The sequence below is a fragment of the Curcuma longa genome, chromosome 6 (genome assembly GCF_044706935.1).
Source record: "Curcuma longa cultivar G26 ecotype Majalengka, Jawa Barat chromosome 6, ITB_CL_G26_1.1, whole genome shotgun sequence".
Lineage (NCBI taxonomy): Eukaryota > Viridiplantae > Streptophyta > Magnoliopsida > Zingiberales > Zingiberaceae > Curcuma > Curcuma longa.
The window spans coordinates 2,819,677-2,827,497 of record NC_133866.1 but is presented as its reverse complement, the minus strand read 5'-3'; the positions used below and the strand labels follow the sequence as shown (position 1 = coordinate 2,827,497).

The 7,821-nt window shown below is 37.1% G+C and overlaps 1 pseudogene; it reads left to right on the top strand.

The window, feature by feature from the left end:
• Positions 1–3,883: 3,883 nt before the first annotated feature.
• Positions 3,884–6,779, top strand: LOC141830953 (putative disease resistance protein At1g61300; annotated as a pseudogene).
• The last annotated feature ends 1,042 nt before the right edge of the window (positions 6,780–7,821 follow it).

The window sequence follows — 7,821 nt, the reverse complement described above, 5'->3', positions numbered from 1 at the left end:
TTCTTAGAGACTTGCACGATTTGCTTGGATGGCGAAATTAGCATAGAGATCAAGGAGTTGAAAGCTTGAGATGATGATCAACTTTAAAATTTGAGCCTACTTTTATGAGCTCACTTAGATTGCCTAGATCACCTTCGGGGTGACTCTGTCACCTTGCTTGTCGATTTGAAAATTCTGCTTGCTAAGTTAAAAATTCGGCACTTCAAGTTGCTTGTATTCGCTGCCCGCTCAGACATTCGATCAACTCGATTTCCTTACAGGCGCTCTCAGCGTGGCCTTATCCGTTTTGATGTGTATTCGGTACTTATCTACTCCGGGCATCTGTATTCATTCCAGTTGCCTCGGATCCCACTTGCCAAAATTACTCCTGGCGCTTGGGACCTATACAATCGCCTAGACCTCCGGTCGGCTGGGTTCTCTTCCGGGTGCCTGTATTCCTACAAAATCGAATTAGCTCATGAACAATATAATATCATTTTAACAGAAATCCAACAATCTGATCTCGACTTGGGAATCCAAGTCGAACCTTTAGTCGGTCGTCGTTTAAGTTTGCCCCCCAAAAAGAGGACTCATCTTTTCCACTCCAATCTTGGAGCTTACTTACTAAACATCTGGTTCAACTAACAGGTTTAGACTTCTCCTTCTTCTTAGTGTCCAATCGATCTGATCTACTAAGACTTTTTTACAATACTAAATTAGCACAACAACAATAACAGTAATGTAAAATAGTATTAGCAACACTATATTTTAGTTGACCAAAATCCACTAGTTCAATCGACTGCATGCGCACGATAAATCGGAAACTTTGTTTTGGTTACGTTTGCTTGGAGTTAATTCCTCCAAAACTTCTAACTACCTAAGGTTCATTCTTTTAGGATTTTTTTCTCTTACTTGGAATTTACTCCTCCAAAACTGTTCACTATCTAAGGTTTACTTCCATAAGATTTTTCTTTTGCTTGAAGTTTACTCTTCTAAGACTTTTGCTATCTAAGGTTTACTCCCTTAGAGTTTTTTCTCTTGTTTGGAGTTCACTCATCTAAGACTTCTCACTACTTAAAGTTTATCTCTTTAGGATTTTCTTTTTGTCAAACATCCGATCACTTTTGACTTGCTTAGACTTTTCCCTTGCTTGACTTGTCAGGACTTTTTTTTGTCAGTCATCATATCAACTTTAGCCTGACTAGACTTTTCACTTGTTAATTATCTGATTAATCTTGATCTGACTAGACTTTCTCACTTAAGTAGGTCAACCTTGATCAATCATGACTTCTTATTGACTTGGTCAAAATTGACCAAATCTATATTATCAAACAAATTAACATCAAAACCTTTGCATCAACATCAAGTGCGGAAACTTTACTGATGTTTCGACCAATACATCGTGGATGGTTCCAACATCGGTTCAAGGAGTGTCGACGTGCATGCTCCTGAGATAAGGTTGCGGAGAGCGAAGAAGAGACCTGCAAAGCATTCAAAAAGAAGGTTAGAATGACACCGGGGGTGGGTCCCGGCAAGCCACTCCGATGCTCAAGTTAGGGTTCAGCGTGAGGAAGGAGTTTAATGACTTGGAAAAATTAAGGTTGATGTGTACGTACCTGTACCCATGGGCATGTGTTACCTTTTTATGGCAGTTAATCTCTGAAATATTAATATCCATTTGAGAAATATTTTGATATATCATTCTTCTTTAGAAAGATTCCATCAGTTTATACATATATTTTGAGAATATGTGTCTACTTCTTCGGTAGAAACACTTCTGGGTTTTTCGGATGGGGCGAGATGACCAAGTCCTGGACAAGAATCTTGTGCTACTATTGTCCATCGAACACCACAGCCTCGGCCCACTACTAATGTGCGAAAATAGGCCAAAATTGAAACAGGAGGTCGACACATGCTGTAAGGAGCTTGCCGAGATCGGAACAGGAGGTCGGCATATGCTGCGGGAAGCATACCGAGACCGGAGCAAGAGGTTGGCACCTGCTATAGGAGGCATGTCGAGACCGGAGCAGGAGATCGGCACATACTGTAGGAAACATGCCGAGATAGGAGCAGGAGGTTGGCACATGCTGTAGGAAGCATGCCGAGACCTGAGCAGGAGGTCGGCACATGCTGTAAGAAACATGTCAAGACTTGAGCAGGAGGTCGGCACATGCTGTAGAAAGCATGCCAAGACCGGAGTAGGAGGTCAGCACATGCTGTAGGAAACATGCCAAGACCGGAGCAGGAAGTCGGCACATATTATAGGAAGCATGTCGAGACCTAAGTAGGAGGTTGGCACATGTTGTAAGAAGCATGTCTAGACCTGAGCAGAGGGTCATGTTTTTGAATTCCCGAAAAAAAGTTTAATCAATAATTATACTTATGAACCCCTCTACACGCTATCCACATAGGCACTAAATATAGAAGACGAGTTGCATCTATTGGAGATCATCATCCAATGAGATTTAACAGTTAAGAAAGTGGCGGCGATCGAATTTGTGGAGCATAAAATGAACACTGGAAGGTGCATGGTACATTATGTGAATCTAATTGAGTCCTTGAGCGTGCTAAACAGAATCTTATACTCGGCATCTTACTTATATATACAACTTGTGGAGAATTATGGGCCCAAAAAATTAATTATGAGGATGAGTCAGTGGTGCAACTTGGTATTTGAATAATTGATAGCATCTGAATTCTTCTGAAGTATGATGAAGCACTTAATTACGTTTGATACATACATATATTGACGTTTAAATGTAGACCAATTAATTCAGATAATTGTACTTAAAATTATTTTTATATATTTTTTTATTTAATATAAAAATTTTCACAAACATCTTATTATTTCAATCAATCAACTATTGCTGCCAACGCGCGTAACATTGTCAAAGTAGCAATTAAGAGTTCTCTTTCATCTTTGCTTACACAAGCAAGCTAAATCAATAAAATTTAATAGACAATTTTTTCAAAAAAAAATCATTAATTCAGATCTTTAAAAAAATCGGCAATATGTGGAGAGTATTTAAAGGAAACAAATAGGTTATTTGGAAAATTAAATACTCATTTTATTATTTTTCCTCTAAGACAAATAATCAATCAATCAAATTTTCAAACTCAATTAAACTCTAAAAAAATATTATTAACTTAAAGAAATTAATTAAATTGCTTGTGTTTAATTAAGATATATTGCATCTCGCCTTCCAATATGACCATTTTGATGATGATACAGACAAATGAAATACTTAATTAATCCGGCCATTAAATTGAATTCTAATTTAATTTTATTGTATTACTCCCCTAGTTGTCATAAAGTTAGACAAATAAATTAGATGGATGGAATTCATTAGCATAACTTGCATGCCTTCATAGATCAAACCAGACAAAGAGGAACCACCTAATTAAGTTGATTAGTGATTGAGTGAGAATATATAGATATATTAAATCATCTCCTATTACAGTCCACCAGTCCCTCTTTACAGTGATGAGGCTGCATCAGACAAAGGAGTTTTTCTCTTTATGAATCAAACAAAGAAACTACTTTTCTTTGCCAAAAAAAAAAAGTTTCATATAAATTATTTTTTAAATTCTCTTTACAAGCAAACAAACCATTGGATAAATATATAAATGTAGCCAACTATTGCTGGCAATTATTTAGCATTAATCAATCGAAGTAGCAGTTGAGAGTTCTCTTTCATCTTTGAGCCCACAAGCAAACATAATGGACAGTCTTCTCCCCCCATATTAATTAGTCTTGCTTCCCTTACTTGCTCCTTAAAAGAAATAAATCTCTTGTTATTGTTATATTGTATACATACATGATCTCCCTCTCTGGTCAACTCCTCTCTGCTTAACTCTTATCCATATTGCTAATTGATTGGCAAGTTAGAGCTTCTCCTCATCCATGGCGTTCATCAAACTAAATCTCAACGTAGATGTCAACGGTTGCCTGAGCGGGCTGTGGGCATCGCTGAAACTGGGCAGGCCAAAGACTGGCATCAAGAAATTGGAAAAGGAAATGGCAAGATTGAGAGGCAGAAGGGATGACATCAAGAAGCAGATCAACGATGAGGAGCGCGAGGGGAAGATTCCGACCAGCAAAGTGAACCAGTGGCTACGGGAGGTGGAGGAATTGGAAGGCCAAGTGACTGATATCAACCAGGATTTCCAAAGTATCAGTGAGTATTCTCCCATATATACCTTTTTGCCTTTTCACGACAATTATATTGCTTCATTAGGTTGCTTTTATCAATAAGAGAGAAGAAAACAAGTTTTTCCGTCTACTGCTTTGTTTCGTTAGATTGCTTCAGTTGCAATTGCTTCAACCAAACTGGCAGCACGTCGAGTCAAACACAGCAAGCAAGAGATCAGGTCCCTATCAGAGAGTCATCAAACTGCTGCTCCATCATCAGAAGAGTGGTGAAGAAGCTTGGCGAGGCTAATGAATTGATGAGCCAAGCTGGTGCACTGGATCCGATTGCGACAGTTGGGCCTCCGGAACCCACCGTGATGCTTCCCATCTCACACCGGCCGCCTATTGGGATCGATTCCTATGTGGAGGACATTGTGGGCTACATCAATGGTGGAAAAATCAACATCATAGGCATCTACGGAATGGGTGGTGTCGGTAAGACCACCATGTTGAAGAGCATCCAGCAACACTATTATAATCATAGAATATTTGATCATGTCATTTGGGTTGTGGCCTCCAAAGAATGCCAATTGAAAAGGCTCCAAATGGATATTGCTAATAGTCTAGGACTGAAAACACTACAGGAGAGTGACAATGAACCAAATTGTGGTGAAAAGTTGTTTAGCTATTTGAAGAATAGGAATTGCTTGCTACTTCTTGATGACATTTGGGAACATCTGGATCTTCAACTATTGGGCATGGCACACTCGGCTACTGAGCAAAGCCAACAGCAGCCGCGCAAAGTTGTGGTGTTTACAACCCGCAACGAGACAGTGTGTGCACGAATGAAAGCAGAAAAGAAGATCAAAGTCAACTGCCTGGATCCAGAAAAAGCATGGCAACTCTTTAAGGAGAATAGCGATGGGGATGTTCTCAACTCAGATAGAGGAATCAACTCTTGTGCTCAAGAACTTGCTAAAGAATGTGCAGGTCTTCCACTCGCTCTTATCACCGTTGCCCGGGCCATGTTAGGGAAAAAATCTTTGGAAGTTTGGAATGACGTTCTCCGTCAAATAAGGGATGAACATGAGTGGACAGCCATTGATCTTTCAGAAGAAGATTCAGTTATAATGTATAAAGCCTTCAAGCTAAGCTACGACAGTTTAAAAAATGACTCGATAAGAGAATGTCTTTTGTGTTGCGCTTTGTGGCCTGAAGATTATGAGATCCACAAATTTGAACAATTGATACCTTATTGGATAGGTTGTGGCATAATCCGTGAATTTAATGTGATCAATGAAGCTTTCGCCAAAGGATGCTACTATTTGGAAGTTCTCATGGATGCATCCTTACTAGAGCACTCCTCTAGACATGAGTTTTATTATGAGGCTAAACATGTGAAAATGCATGACGTCATCCGAGACATGGCATTATTGATGATCTCTAAGTTAAAGGGGAATGGAAGAAAATGGATTGTAAAAGCTGAAATTGGTTTGCATAATTTTCCTACACAGGAGGAATGGCAGGAGGCAGAGCGAGCATTATTCATGTGGAACCAGTTTGGTTTCTTTACCAGAGTATGGAACTTCTACTTTTCCAAAACTTTCTATGTTGATTCTCCTATGTAAAAATTATCAACATGTGAGATGCCTCCGAGTTTGTTAGCAAGAATGCCTCATTTAACATACTTGGATCTCTCTGGTTGTCAAATAACTGAGCTTCCAATGGAGATTTGTAGCTTAACTGAGCTTCAATATTTAAACTTGTCCCACACTTTTATTAGTAGTTTACCGCTTGAGTTTGGGTGCCTCTGTAAATTAGAGTACTTGCTTCTATGGAGCACTTCTATTAATACCGTACCCAATGGAGCAATATCTAATTTATCAATGCTCAAGTGGTTGGATATAGGAAGACTTCTTCTGTAGATGATTTGTGGTTGAATGAGCTGAAATGTTTCAAAGGACGCCACCAATTAAGTTTGAGAATTGTCATTGATCTAGCTAATCTCAACAGACTGGGCATGTTACCAAATGTCTCTGTATGGGACCTCACTTTGTTCGGATCAAGTGGTGAGGATGATTTGGGCACTTTACAATGGAGCCGCAGAGTAACTGACAACCTTGAGAAACTAGAAATTTCACATGTCCAGGGAGACAAATTAATGATGAATGCAGGCGTGGGCTGTGAATCACATTTCAGATGTTTGAAGACTCTCACATTTGAAAGAATAGAACAAGTGGAAAAAATTAGGTTGAATGGAGCTGGGTTCAACAACCTTCGCGACCTATTTATTTTTCAATGCTACAAGTTGAAGGATGTTTCTTGGGTTCTGGAACTGCCATGTCTTAATCTTCTACACATAAAAAGTTGTTCGGAAATGGAGGAACTAATAAGTAATGTTGGGAACTCCCATTCTAGCTTTGGCATCAAGATGTTGATTTTGATTGACATGGATAAACTGCATCGCATTGCAGACCAACCACTCCATTTTCCCTCCTTGGAATATATAATTGTGCTCTTTTGCCCAAGGCTCAAAAAATTACCATTTGGGGCTGAAATATTGAAGAGCAGAATATTAAAAGAGATTAAAGGTGAGCAAACTTGGTGGAACAACTTGGATTGGGATGACCAGAGCAATAAGGATTCCCTCACCCCTTATTTTAGGTAATATTCATTTTTGATATATATATTTTCATACCAAATTATTTATTATCTACTCTGTCGAAATGAAATAAATGAACATTTGAAAATGATTTAGTATTTTATAATCTTGCTGTTTGTATCTATCTCTACAGGAAGGAATGAGTACAAACTTGATGAACAAGTTTAGAAAAAAGCTTGGGCCTTTGGGGCTTGGAGATGTTCACTATTCTGTCTTCTTTAATTTAATTAGCTTGTGTGAAATTGTTGGTTATTTAGTTTTCAATAACAATCATGTTAAATTGGCTTTCATTGTGTTATTATTCTTACTTTTGTATGAACAAATTTATTTTATTAGATTGATTTTAAATATGGGATAAACACATATATGAAGTCTGCTTCATTCATTAGATTTTAAAATGTTTTATTTCATAATATACAGATTTTATAAATATTATAATTTAACTATCATAAGTGATACGGTTTAAATAAGATACTCTAATTTATTTTCATCCCGAAACAAATATAATATATATTAGTATTTAACGTTAATCAATGTATAATTAAAAAATATGCTTTAAAACTTTTAATCTAAGTTTGTTATCTTATATTCATCCAATTATTCCACTAACTCACTAGAATTCTATACGATTCAATAAAAATGTTTTATAAAATCAAAACTGTAATTAAGTGCATCAAATTTATATATAAAAAATTTATAAATGATTACTCGAAAAGACATTTTCTATTAAGTGCATCAAATTTATATAAAAAATTTATAGATAATTACCGATTTTTTTCTATTATAATCTTTACAATGAGATGCTAAAAATTTTATAATGTAAATAAATCATACCTAAATTTAGAGACATCATCTTTGTGCTATCTCCAAAATTTGAAGTTGAAAATCAAAGTATGATCTTCCAAGTGGTTACCGTCATATATCATGACTGAATGGGAAAGTAATGAATAATGAATTGATACCTAATCCTCCCAGGATCACACCCTATATATAGTCTAATATCCGCTATTGATTATCAACTCAATATCGATAATAAATGATGGGTTTA